Here is a 15199-nt window from a genome sequence, read left to right as displayed (position 1 = left end):
AGTCATTGTCTCAATTTTCAGCTATTAAAGGCTTGTCTGTTTCAGGAATATTAAGACAGTTTCCACTATCATATAGCCCACTTATCCTCATCAAAACACAAGGGTTTGTTTTATATTTAAGCAATGAGTAGCACCAGGACTTCACCAAGATTTCAACACACCACATGGATGAAGTCCTTGGACTTTGTTATCACCTGAGATATGAGTTTCTTAGTACTAAAGTTAAATAAATGTTACATACTAAGCTTGGAAATAATGTCAAAACACAAGTAAGTCAAGATGTATATTGTCAGGAGAATATAGTGTCTTTCCACTGATATTTACATTTTAATGAGGTATAAATATCATGACTTGTATTTTGAGTGGATCATTTATGAAATTAATATCTACACTGCTTAAAAGTGGCTATTAAGTTGCCAGCTTTGGGATGTAAATCAAGTGACGACCTTATTTATATTAATTTTCAAATTCTTCTTGGCTCTTTTCTTTGAAAGGTGTTCTAGTAAGGGAAAGAAGAAAAGTCTCCTTTTAGGCGTGTTAGCTCAATCTAAAATGGAAAACATATCTTCTAATTAGAACTGACAAACTTGGAAAACTGATGACATTTCTAGATTGATTAGGGTATAGAAATTTAATTTCATTTACTTCCCTTTTATCATCAGATACAATAGAAATGCAAAATGGAATGATTTTTGTGTAGAGTGCCAGTGTATGTATTTTATAAGAACCAATTAATATGAAAATTATGTATAATCTTATAAGATGCACAAGTAATCTTTAAGAAAGTTTTCATTCCAGATTGAAGGTAAAGAAAACCTCTTTTTTACATTAGAACACATTCGCTGCCTAAGAGGTAGTCAACAGCTATTTGTGGAATAAATTAATGTATTAGTAATAAGCATTTTGGAAACTAAAGTGTAAGAGGCTAAGTCTGCATGGTCCAATTTGTCCTATTCTAGAAGCCTTTGCTTTTGCATGGACACTGTGCTTGCTGAAGAGTTTCCTTGATAGAAGCCCGACATTTACTACCCGTGAGTTATGTCTAGAAAGATTTTCATCTGGCCCTACCTTTAGCACCCACTCTAGTTCCACAACATAATGTATAAATAACTCAGTGAGAGGAAATGTTTAGACAAAATAAATGGTTTGGAAACACTAGCTGCACATGGGCTTCCCCGAGAGTACATTAATGAAATTAACTCACACTCCACTGTGCCTTCTAGGTCGCCAATTTATGAGCATTGAACCACACTCCTGAAGGCTACTTGGATGATGTTAGATGTGAAGCAAGGGATAGTTTTTCTTAGCAAGCAACTAAGTAGAAAAGAAAGCAGAGTTGGGGGGTGTGGTGTTTTCTTCATATTTATTAAAATATCACTGTGGATGTTTTGGTCATCCATTCATTGAAAATATAAAATATGAGCCAATTTATCTTATTTGAATTGATTTCTTCTACTTCTAAGAAGGTAGCAAGTAGAGCTAATTTTCTTAGTCTAGCTATATGTAGCTATTAGTTTATACATACATATTATTCAAAGACAGCACAAAAAATAAAAGCATGATTTTAAAAGATGCAGATTAATATGGTACATCTAAGAATTCCATTATTCAGTAAAATAATTTTTATGTGAGATAAATACCATAGCATCTGTCAGGTGAGTAGGAGTTATTTACCATCTTTATTTTAGTGAATTTTTAAATAGGTATTCAAATAGATCTTTTCATAGACCTATGAGGTGTTGAAAGAGTGGGTAATTCAACTAGATTTATTATTTTGAATGCAAGTTTTAAGAAAATCAACTACATTTGGCATAATACTTTTATGTTCTTTAATGACAATTTAATGTGAAATTCTCTTGTAATGAAAAAGTGTAATTTTACTCCCATTTCTGTTCCCTTTAATCACCTGTTTATTTCTTCAACCATGTAATCTTCAGAGGATAATTTAGTAGACTGATACACTCATGTAAAATGTACTATTGCATTAACATTCTTTTGTTATTTGGGACAAAAAGAACTATGTAAAAAATATGAAGAGAAAATAATCTGGAACAAAACATCCACATTCAGAATAATACATGGACGTAAGGAACAATTAATACAATCCAAAGAAGTCAGAAAGTTTATGGGTAGTGAATGAAGTTCTTGACATAGTATTAATTCTTATAGCGTCATTAATACCTTTTTTCCTTCAATATTCTTTGAAAGACTGCTTAAGGTATACATATCTAACTTAATGTTTTTTTTAATTTCTTGATTCATTTGTTGTATGATTAATTATCGCATTTAAATATGCTAAGTGCGAACATGTAAAGAGACATTTTCTCAGTAGAAAAGAATGAAATGAATTTTGTGTTTTGCTTGTCAAATTTCAGCATGTTTTTGAAAAATGTTTTCAGTTCATTAAAATTGCAAGTTTTAGTCCAAGTGATAATAAGCATTGTGATAGCAAATATTTTCTCATTTTATACTTATTTTTATTTTGAAAGAGAATGATTTAGATTCATATATATGTATATTAATTTATATAAAGGATTGAGGCTTATCAAAAATGAAATGTGACCCTTGATTTAGGGAGAAAAATGACATCACCCTCAATCATATCAGTAGCTTAGTAATTTGGAAGGACTTTTTTTCCTTAATAGTTTCTAAAATATAAACATGACATCAATTAGGGATACAATCAAGGGTATATCTGCCAGGTAGGTATTCAGGATGCACTTTATGAATATATCTCTAATCCTTGCAGTACTTGCATTTTAAACACAAGGAGACTGACACTTTGTGATTAAGACTTTGCATCAAATCCCTTGGTTTCTGAAAATATGCATCCCAGGAACCTTTAAAGAATTGTTATATTTTTCCCTACTTTGCTAGTTCATCTTCTGTAAGACCATCTGGTATACCGCCCATAAACTTCTTCTGTAGACATCTGCAGTATGAAATAAGCCCTGTGCACAAGAAAGCAGTAAGGTGGGCATATTAGGAAACATGAGTTCTAGACCTCTTTTGACCAGTAAACCTGGATATCAACTTCACTCAGCCTTGGTTTTCTCCTTTCAGAACAGTAGGGCTGGCCTGGGGTGCTAAAGGTTTATTCCAACTCTGAAAGTTTCCTTACAGCTTTAAATACTTTCTTTCTTTGGGAAGAAACAGGTCATGCAAGGTCAGGCTGAGAAGATCTTCCAACACAAAAGTCCTTACTGAGTAGCAACTAAACTTTGACTCAACCCAACAGAGAATTCACTTGAGTTTCTCTTTCTCCTTTAATGCTGAATCCATTGTACATGAAGGAGTGCATGATTAGCAATTTTCCCATTTAATATTAAGGAACAAAAAGCAGGTGCCTTAGAGTCCTGATTTTTGAAACACTATGTACATTTAAATGATTTACCTTTTAAGAAAAATAATTTCAAGAAGTGAATAATCCAAGATGAATTTTGGTTGGATTAAGCATCTTCCTTCTTATGTTTTCTATTATGGTAAGAACTAAAAACTAAAATAAAAAGAAGGTTATCTTTTTCTCTTGACTTATTCTCTCTCATTTGCTAGTCTGTGTTCCCTTCTATGTGAGCATATTGTCTTCCCACGTTCCAAATGATTAAAGCCGTAAAGAATTTTCCAGCATTCTCTCTGAACAGGATATTAACTCAGGGTCTAGCTAACGTGCTAGTTTGTGCAACTGAGCGTAATGGAAAAAGGTCACTCTATCCCCAACTCAGAAATCTTCTTCCGGCCCTCAGTTTGGAGCCCTTGGCCGTAACCTAGCTGTGCCTTTTGTCTGATCAGGAGGGGGCTATTTATTAGCAGTCATACAAAATAAACATGAAAAGTTTGCCATAAAATATGACAACCACTTTAAATAATGTTGACTTAATTAAACTTTAAATTTTATTTATATACTTTATGGCTTTAGTGTGAGCTCTTCTCGGATGTTTACTTCAGTGGAAAATCCATCATGTGAGGACCTTGAAAGGAATTAATCCCCCTACCCCTGGCACAGACCTCAGCTCCAACAATTCAGATCTAAATATTTAGTGATGGATGATGCATGTTTATGGAACAGAGGGCAGCATGACATTTAGATGTGAACTGCGGTTTCCATCTTGAGCATATGGCTGAAGAGACACTAGGAGCTGAAGCTATGCCAACCAACGGAAGTCGATAAGTTTTCTTATGCTTGTCTCTTTTTATTCCCCTTTGTCCATTCCATCTGTTTTTGAAATCTTTATAATAAAACTATTCTTACAATCAACTTTCCAGAAAAGAAGTTCTGTTGATTCTCGTGTGTTTTGTAGTGCATCCCATGCCTAAACTAATGGCCTCGCTGGGTGTCAGCCAAAGGTTACAGGCCTCTCAAAATATTCCTGGAAAAAAAAAAAGTTTATCACCAAACTGAAGTTTCTCATTAGTAACCCTGTGGTGTCTAATCTGTGAAATTACATGATTAACTCCTTTGCAGAGTCTGCTTTGGTTGGGACTTGCAATCCCACAGGAAGTTATTAAAAGTATCACCAAGATAATTCTCTTGCTTTGTACTTGGCCTCTGGGGTAAAGGAAATAGATCATTAGATGAGTACTTTATAATAAAGTCATAGATCACTCACAATTATTAAACGACTGTCAAGGAAGATTATTATTTTAAAAGTTGAGGACAGTGTGATTTGAAAAACAAATAAAAGCCATGAAAGAATTTCTTACTTCCTTTGTTTGTGAAGAGGAATGGGAAACACTGTCCGACCCGCTTCGTGCTTTTCGTACTTGATATTTTAATGTCTCTTGCAAACACAGCTATGTTACCTTGTTCTTCTCTTGCTGAAGTTGTTTGGCTGTTCCTTGAACGAAAGAGATGGTTCTGGCTGCAAGTAAATAAAGGAGATAAATGTCAAAGAAAATGGAATGTAGAAACACACCATAAATATAGGAAATAACGTGAGAAACATTTTCCTATAGAAGAGAGGTGGCCACATGCATGGTTAGAAACTCACTGGAAACTCATAAAGAATGTTCTAGTAGCTCATTCAATTCACAAAAGAATCTGTTAGTGAGGGCGCTTTGCCCTTGGTAAGGGCGGAACACAAAAATATCAATGTTAAAGGAAAAGCAATACCAGATAGCCCTCAGTATTAGTTCAAATTCTCTGCAGGAGACAGCTGTTCTGGAAGCTTCCACAGCATATTTGGCTTTCTGAGCTAGACTCTGGGTTATTCTATTCACTTGTTCTGTCCAGACAGAAAAGTTCCATATGCCCATCCCCTGTTCTGTCTTCCAAAATATTTGCTGTATCTTTATTTAAAAAAAAAAAATCCTAATCAAGAAAAGACATGGTTTCCTTTGAAACCAATCCCTGTCTAGGCTAGATATTTACATTAAAAAATCCTGTTGGTTATTCAATCCAACCATTCAAATGTTGGAGTTTGATTAGTCACACTGGCACTGGGCATTCGCTAGATATCGATGTTTAAAGTTGCCAAATGAACTTAGTAGAAAATGCCTAGGCCATGGGAAAATTCTTGTACTAATAATAACAAACCTTTCACAGGTTTCTGACTGTCAAACTCAATAGAGGGGACAAAATGGGACACTGGTGAAAGATTCTTTTTTCTTTCTTTCTTTTCTTTTTGTTTTGTTTACAGTCTCTGATTTTCTGATCCTATCCAGAAAAGGAACATTATCCTAATACTTCACCAAAACGGAAATGCAGGACAGTTGAAAAAGAAATCCAGGCTTTCCACTCACACTTGGACAGCAATCCCTTTGAATAGTTATATAATAGGCCTCTGACATGTAGAGTATTACTTAAAAACAGAAAGTTCACCAATGCACAGTCTTCGTCCATCTTTCATTTCAAGTTAAAAGAAGCAGAAAGCCTAGGGTCCAACAGACAAGCACCCAAGACTGGTGTGGGGTTTGGGGGGGTTCTTGTGTTGGAGGTCTTCTTCTAGGCTCTCGTGTCTCTCAGACAGGGCCTCGTGTGTGGAAGCACTTTGAGTTGTCATCTCAACACTTTTTAAAGGAAGTGATGAGACATACAGCTATGGTAGCTCTTCTAATAATTCTTGGTCACACTGTCAGAAATGCTGGCAAGTACGGGCAGCCTTCTGCCCAGTCCTGCCAACACTCTCTCAGAGAGCCAGCTCATGATTCAGAGGGGGCTTCTGGGGTGAGATTTGAGAACCACAGAAAGAAGGTTCTTTCAGAACATCTGTCTCAGCAGTAAGTCATATTGCTAGGATACCCCATGATTCCATTCAACGCATATGAATATTCAGGGATAGGAAAAATGTACAGCTGTCGCCATCCATGAACATGATATTACTAATTAGCAGACTATGTGGATCATCCCCGAATGTCCGAGTCCTCTTGTTTAATATATACCAAGGACTCACTTCGTGGGGAGGATGCATGCTGTTGCTGGATGTCTGGAGGATGCATGCTGCTGCTGGATGTCTGAGATGGAAAGAAGACCCCCAAGGTCAACCCTAGCCTGTTGTACCATCTGTACATCGTTTTCCCCATGACTACTCAACGCTGCTTTCTATAAGACTCCCATCACAGCCATAGCCATATGTCCACTTCATGAGTTTCCTTCTTAACAGGTGAAATCGAACTGCAGAAAATATAAATATAGCACAGAATTGTATAAGTGGATGAACTTAGAGACATGGCCTTCTCAGCCCCCATCTAGATGAGATAACTTATGGCCCAGAGATGTTAAGCAGTCTGCCCAAAGACCCACAGAATATTAGTCCCAAAGCTACACCTAGAAACAAATTTTCCCCTAAGAAATGGTTCTCACTAACCCCCTCTAACCAACCTATAAGTACCTAATAATATCTCTTTATATCTGGACAGTGAGTTCTACTTCTTCTGAAATCTAGAAGAATCCTAAATCTGTGCTTAAGTTGCATGACTTCTATCAGAGGGATGGGATCAGCATAATCCCCATAAATATGTGAATGAAATAGTGACATTTAATGCCTAGGTTTACTCAGTGAACTTTAAGCACCAAGGTTTAGGGGCAAAACAGGCTGTTGGCAGACCACACTTCAGAATCTGTTAGCATCTTTCTTAAGGCAACTTGCTAAGTGTATTCCCCAAATCATATGCACACACACATGCACAATTTATCAGAACTTATTGATGATGAGAGCTTGATGACTGTGGGGAGCTGTCACAGACATCAAAGTACTTTGAATGGTCTAATCAGTTTTATTAAATGCAATTTTTTTCTGGGCTTTAGATTGAAACCTAAGTTCAGAGTCTATATTCTTCGTTTTCCAGCTGGATAAACCTGGGTCAGCTAACTGACCTCCATGCAGAGCATGGGTTTTGCAGCTACAAAATCCTAATTTCAAGTTCTTCATTCAACATTTCGGCTGTATGTTTTTGGACAAGCTACTTAATAACTTTTCTGAAATTTTTTTCATCTGTAAAATATATATTATGGCCTCTGACTCTTATAATGATGTGTGAGACTAAATGAGGTCATGTTTATCAAGCACTCTGCACAGTACTAGGTACAAAGTAGATGCTCAATAAATATTAGTAACTCTGTGTTTTCCTTTCTGATCCCTAATCCCCTTTTCTGTAATCTATGATTGGTATGTGAAATCGTAAAGAACCACATTCTCACACAGGAGATGATGGAGTTAAGTCAGCTGCAATCTTCCTTATTGTCAATTCACAGGGCACTGAACTTGAGTGCTTGTGGTCCCCTGTCTAGAGTCTAGAGTCAGGGCACAGTGCTCAGCCCTGTAGGTGCAGGAGGGGTGCAGGTGGTGGTATCACAGATACCAATTGACTCATCTATGAGGAGAAGAGAGATACAGAGACCAGGCATGATCTTATAACTGAAAAATCTCCAATAGACCTAATGTCATTGGATATCTAGGATGAGGAAGAGGGACACCAGACTACTCTGCCCTGGGAACTGCTGTGGAAACACACAACACAGTTCTAAACATGACTGGATAGAGTTTTGCTACTCACACATATGTTAGAAACTGAGCCTGGCAGGAACCCCGGGTCAGTGCCCACCTCAGATGACATTCTTCTAAGTGGAGGTGGCACTAAGTGGAGAGGTAACCTGTGAATGAGCCAGAAGCCACTGCTGCAAGGCATAGTTGAACCTTCTGTTTTGTCTAAACCCACATAATTTTTTGACTGCTTTGATTTTCAAAAATGAGATATAAATAAATGATTCTTTAGCTTGAAAAAGTTTTATTTTCAGAATATTTTAAAATCTAAGAAAATTCAACTATAATTTTTAGCTTCTGCATTAAACCACAAGCATCACTTTCTGTTCCCATGAGGAAATCGTGTTAGCAATTCTTCAGTTACATTTATATTTCACAGATTGACACCAACAATGTCATCATTAAAATGTGCAAGGATTCTTATATGAGTTACTAAAGTGTCATAAACTTCTCAAAATTCCAAAGCAATATTTTCCCTCAAAATTTGGTGTTATTTGGAAGTGGCAGGTGGCGGGGGGGGGGGGATGTTGGGAGGAATTTGGCATGAAGAATTACCATGTAAATATGAATGCAACTATTATTAAAAATTGAACTTCTGTTTCAGATTAAACCATGAAAATCTTTTTAAAAAATCTAAAACAATCTTTATAAGTATAAATTGAATTTTTTAAATGACAATGATTGGGGAAACAGAGTGATAATACTTCTCATGACTTATGCTGAACTCCTCTTTTAAAATACTAGAATTGAAAGGACAGTTCAGCTCATCTGCTTAGATCCCTAATACCTGTTCTCTGTCTGTCTGTCTGACTCCCTCTCTTCTCTCTCTCACACACACACACACACACACACACACACACACACACACACGGGGTGGGGTGGGGCAGGAGAATCAGTAAAAGACTCCTTTAACTCACTGTGTATACTTAAAACAAGGCTTTGGGAAGCCACCCCCCATCGAGTTCTAAACTTCCTCTATCTTTGAGGCTGGGAATTCTGCACCACTCTCTGTTGATAAGATATGGGAAACCTCCCAGCTCTCTCCAGTACAAACAACGCACTCGCAATTTTCTTCTTCTTATCCTTGCCTGCCTATCCCTATGCAAATTCCTGCTAAGTGTTCATCGCTTTCTTTCTTGGTTCTGGCCAACCAGCTCTCTCACCATTCATCAGCCTTATCAGCCCACTAGATTCCCATTCGAATCCCACAGTATCCCAGAGTGCTCCTTCTTCTCTGCTTCCCCCCTGGGCCATGACCAAGGCTTGTCTTCATAGTAGCTCCCTGTTCCCAGGCTCCTCCTTAACATCTTCAGATCCCAGCTTCCTCAATGTCTCAGATCCTGGCTCATTTTGGTCCTTAGCTTTTGAAATCTCTATCATTGATGTAGAGTGACTTTAACTACCATTTAATGGCACTTTCATAAAGCTTGCTTGGGAGTCCTTCGGTTTTAATGTCACTAAGGATGATTTGTAGGACACTCAGCTTCTCATAGAATCTTGACTTCACCTCCTTGGGTCTGGGCCTCTTTGGACTCTCCCTGGAGCCTCCTGGGCTCACTCACCACGGCTCTCTTTTCCTTTCTTCCCCTGAATTTCCCATGTCCCAGTTGGGATCACTGCTCTGAGTCTTACAACCTTCCAGCACGTCCCTGTCACTCACACCTGCCAATCTAAGAGAGCCCCCCACTGGTCTGTCCATTTTAGTTTAGATTCAATCTCTATAAAAGTCTAGGAGGTTCTTAAACAAAAAATATCCATATCTGCCTCCTCAAAGTGGGTTTCTTTGGGACTTCAGGCTCCTTTTCTTCCCTCTTCTGCTTTGGGCTCAGGGGCTCTTCCTATCCCTCAGGGCGGCCTCTCCCTATGAACTCTGCTTGGAGTTCTCCTCATCTGCAACCTGGCTAAATAGTCTCAGTCTTTTATTTCACGAAGCTCTTCCATCTTACTGGCTCCTCTCTCTCTGCTAATAACCATAAGGAATTCTCTCTACCCCACTGCCTCAACCTCTGCAGTATTAACTCCATTTAAAATGGAAAAAGAAGAAAATTATATATAAGAAAAGCTTCTAGCATAGGAAATAGTTAAATACTGAGGTAATTTCTATAAAAGATCAGAACTAAGAGATATATGCTATTATTATTTAGTTCATTATCAACAGCAAGCCCTAGAAAATTGAAATGTTACAATCAACATAACTATTAAAGAAGATAGTTACTAACACCTACCTACAATATGATTAAATGTCCAGAATACACAGAAGACTGAACAAAATACCTAGCAAAGTACCCAGACCAAAAAAAAATCACATAACAGATTTTTTATTAGCAACCTTTTAAACATTCAAATTGAAAACAAATATCAATTAATAATAGCAATCCAAAGGCAAAAACTACCTAAAACTGTATACAAAAGGAATAAGACTTATATTTTTAAAAGTAATAATAGTAATAGCTATACCTGGAAGACTTGTCAAAATATACCTTTCCCTTAAATGAAAAACATCATTTGTAATGTTCAAATCTTCCCATAATAATTAACGTGTAAATTCAACAGAAATTCAGTAATATTTTACTAAAATTACAATGTGAGTTATCTTAGATAATTTAGGATTCTTTTGAAATATAAATCACCAAAAAGAGTCATAAATATCTTGAATAAAAGAATTATAGAAGTGAATGGAAAACATGCTTCACAATATATTAATGTATTATAATATAAACATAATTACAAATGATATATAAATTTACCAGTGGTTAAAAAAAAGAGTTCAAAAATAAATAAATAAGAAAGGGGAAAAAAAAGAGACTACAAATATAGACCCAAGTACAAGTAAAAACTTAGCATTTGATACGTTTAAACAAGGAGTGTTTAAGGTGATAGAATGGCCTAACAATGATGGTAATTCTAATAATCAGAAGTGTGTTATTCTGGTTTTCCCCAAAGTAGAGCTGAGACCAAAATGTGGCTGCAGGTAGTTGTGTGGGGTTTGGTTTGTGGGAGGAGAGAGAAGAAGAAGGCAGGCAAGGAGGGGAAAGCAGCCTAATGATACATCTTGGAGGCTGCTGTTTTGCACAATGTGCTCAGTTCCCCTGGAACTGCTAGAAAATGTGCACAGCAGCTCCCAGAATTGTCCCCATGAAGGATGGGAAGAAGATGGGCTATTTGCCTACTGGTTCCTGTTCCTCCTTGATTGAGGATTGCCACAAGGTATTAAAACTGTCATGTGTGGGCTGCTCTTGAGTGCAGGAAAGGTCATCAAGCAGAAAGCATCTTCCAATTAGGACATTGTCAGCCAAGAGAACATGAGGCCATCTGGCACTGTGTGGTACAGTTGTGGCTAAAATCAGAGGTCGGCTGTGAGGTGGCTCATGTGACTGATGTAGGAATGAGAAGTCCATGATAATCTGGGCACACTGAGAGGAGCTTAACTGGAATGAATGGTTGTCCTGGAGGAGTCAAGGGCAAGGGAATTGAAAAGGTGGCTTCTTCAGTGATAATGCTCTTTCTTCACTGTAACCCCATTATAGTGTCTTGATCCTATGCAGTCAATTCCACGGAGTCACTTGAAGTACATGGACTACCTCTAAAGAAAAGCCATGACACATACAATTAATCTCTGTGATGGACATTCTCCTGAATCTCAAAGTGAATTTTGCAAACTTATTACTATGTTCCCACTTTGTTTTACTAGTTGATAGGGGACTTTTGGGGCAAAATACCATGCAAACTCATGAAAAATGTTAAATTCTCAACTTCCAGCTGAAACATAAGCATCCCTTTAATCAGTTCATGTGCGTGAATCCCTGTTACACTGCTGGGTAATTTAGTGACTGGTAAGTTTGTTCTTCGATCAGCAGCCAAAAGTGTGTCAGGTTAGAAAAATGCAAGGATGATTTAAATGCGACTTGAAGAAAGGAGAAAAACACTTCCCATGGGTTTTGCAAGGACTATTAATATCAATCTTGCAAAAGAAGAAAGATCTAGTGAACACTGAAAGATACGAGTACATTAATATTCTCCAAAAAATAATTGTCATCATAATCTGATTTATCTTCAGTCTTTCCTGACTTTTCTATACAGATTCTATTTCCAAGGCTCTGCAGCTAATCTCCTTACCTGAATACTCATTCTATTTGTCTGTATCTATTTAAAATCCCTCTTGACTTTATTTCTTCAAGAAGCTTCACTGATTATTGCTACAAAGTAACATTTTCCTCTTCTTGTTGCAAGATTGATTTATTCTAATCACCTGGCTTATATACCAAATGCATTAAATTTTATGTGCATGTATTTATGTAACAGTATGACTTAAAATATTATCATTTGGAAGTAACTTTATTTAATGGTTGTGCTTCCTGATTTATTTGATAGTCTACAAGCTCAAATTTATGCCTCTTTCATGTTGGCCTTTTTGCTTAAAATGCTTTGTGCATTATTTGATTTTTATTGTAAGTTATCTTAAAACAAATGTAATTGAGAATATGTATTCTTTATTTTAATTTTGGCTTGTCAAATAGCATTTTAGATTGATTTCATAAAACTTAGATCTTGTTCATTGAAGATCTTGAAGTGTTATTAATGTTACAAATAAAATTAGGCTCCTTTTCAAAGATTTTAAACTTTAATTTTTTATAACAATATGACACATCACATTAAAAATAACAATCTCTTCTCATACCAGGTATTTAAAGTTGCCTAGAAAATGGGCTACCCATATACTACGATAGAGTAATAAGAGAGCACGAATGATAATTGTATTTCATGCAACATATACTCAAAGTTAAATTTCTAGAAGATAATTGTAGGAAAAATATGACTGTTTTCTGAAATAAAAAACATTATTCTATTTATTCTCCATAAACACTTATTGTTCACTATAGGTACAAACTGATCAAAATGTTTCTTACTTTTAAAATTTAACAAAACAATATACTGTAGAATGTATCAATAACACCAAGCAAATATACATTTTTATTAAGTAGGGCAGAGTTAAGGTCTAAGTCTGTCTTAGGATATCTTCACTCCCTCAGAGTGTCTGCTGGAGGAGGTTTGGCAAATGGTGTGGTTTACCAGGCACATTCCCCCTTAAGGGATGAGACATTGTTTTTCCAAACGTGACCGTGTTGGCTGTGGACAGCTCACAGAAGAGCTCCTCTCTGGACACTGAATGCCCTGTGAAGAGCTGAGCAGCTCCACTCAAGGCTTTGCCTGTTCCCTAGGCACAGCCCATGCCCATCACTGTAAAAACTGGTGGACAAAGGGTTGGTCTACTTGCCTGGACTCAGGACAGCTCTGAAGAGCCATCTGAACTTCAGAGGATCCTCTGAGGCCTCTATGAAAGAGGAATCATTTTTTAAACTCCCTACCCACATATGTCCCTCACTCATCAAAGGCATTAGAAAGTGGGTAAAGTACATTTACAGGCTTGTCTGTGACACTGGTTCTAGAGATAATTGTCATGTGGGTCAGTGAACTGAAAGGGAATACTCACTCTGAATGTGAGCCTCACCCACCAATAGACTGGAGTGGAAAAAAAATGCAGAAGAGGTTTGAGTCCATTTTTTATTCCTGTGACCATGATACCTGATATGAACAACTTAGAGAAGGAATGATGCATTTTGGTTCATGGTTTCAGAGAATTCAGTTCATAGTTGACTGGTTCTGAGGAAGAAACATTATGGTGGAATGGTGTAGTAGAGGAAAACTGCTTACCTTTGGTATCTGGGAAGAGAGAGAAAGAGAGGAAGGAGTCAAGGAGAAGACAACTCTTTCCAGAGGACACCCCCAATAACTTACTTTCTCCAGCTAGGTCCCATCTCCCAGCAGTACACCCAGATATCAATGCTGGATTAATCCACTGATGAGATCAGAGCCCTCACGATCCAATCACTGCCTTAAAACCCACCTCTGAACCTTGCTGCACTGGGGACCATGCTTTTAACACACTCCAGATCCAAACCACAACAAGGGCAAGCTTGTAGGGGTGCACCCACACTTGACTCTTCTTGAGTGGGTACAATTTTTGCTGCTACAATTACTCACGGAATTCAGACTCCAGATTTTTCAGCCTTTGAACATCATCTTGCACCAACTCTCCAGGGAGCTTCCAGATCTTCAACCTTGCACCGGGGCTATAGCATTGGTTCATCTTTTTCTGAGGCTTCCAGCTTCTTAGCCTGAGCAGCTACTCTTTTCCCTGCAACTCCAGCCTATAAGTGATCACTGTGGAGCTTCTAATCTCTGATCCTGTAAACTAATCTGATAAATCCCTTCATATAATTATACATACATTCTATTGATTCTGTTCTCCTGGAGAACCCTGATCAATACCACTGCCTTTGGTGATTCTTGCTGTTACTGAAACCTGATCAATATGACATTATTCTACCTAAATATACTCAACCTGGTTTTACTTATATTATGGCTACTTCTCCATGTCTCGTGTCTGATCTACTCTAGGCATAAGATAGTGTAGCAGGTGCATAGTTTAGCAAATGACTCATTAACTGTGGGATAATTGATGTCAAACACTCAAATGTGAGACTTGTAGCAGCAATATGATGTTTTTGAAGGACTTATTTAAAATAAAATAAACTAGAACAGATTCTTGATTATTAAGCAGTGTTTTCTCTAAGTTGTGTTTTCCTTAACGTGAATGGGAGAGAAAAACTGAAGTCTGGTTAATTAGTGCCAACCCAGGCTGTGATATTGTATCGAATTGTGAATACTAAATATGATGTGTATTGTAGCAGGAAAAGCATTTGAAATTGCTAGTATAGAGTTAAATTGAAAGACACTGGGTCAAATAATCTGTGTTCGAACCCACTCAAACCCAGGTTTATTTACATGTTGTATATCTTTGGGAATTTAATTAAACTTTTTTGAGTCTTGGCTTTACCATCTATAATATAAAGAGGATTTTAAAAATGGAATGTAACCTCCAAAAGAGCAAGGATTATTTTTTGTCTCAGTTACATCTTCACAATTAAGCATTTGACCTAGCACAGAATATGTTATCTCTAAATATTTATTTAAGATAAAAGCACATCTGTGTGGTATGGTTGTCATGATTAGAGAAAATGTAGGTAAAGCATGTGGAACATAAACAGCCCTCAAATAATGACCACCTATATGAAAAGCCCTAGTCTTGAATACTTCTTTTTTTTTTTAATCCTGAAAGATCCTTTTTACCTGGATAGGTTCTGATTGGTTCTCATTAC

This window comes from Spermophilus citellus (assembly GCF_964194105.1).
Source record: "Spermophilus citellus genome assembly, chromosome: 5".
Classification (NCBI taxonomy): domain Eukaryota; kingdom Metazoa; phylum Chordata; class Mammalia; order Rodentia; family Sciuridae; genus Spermophilus; species Spermophilus citellus.
The sequence above is the reverse complement of the archived record's forward strand: the minus strand, read 5'-3'. Positions refer to the sequence as shown.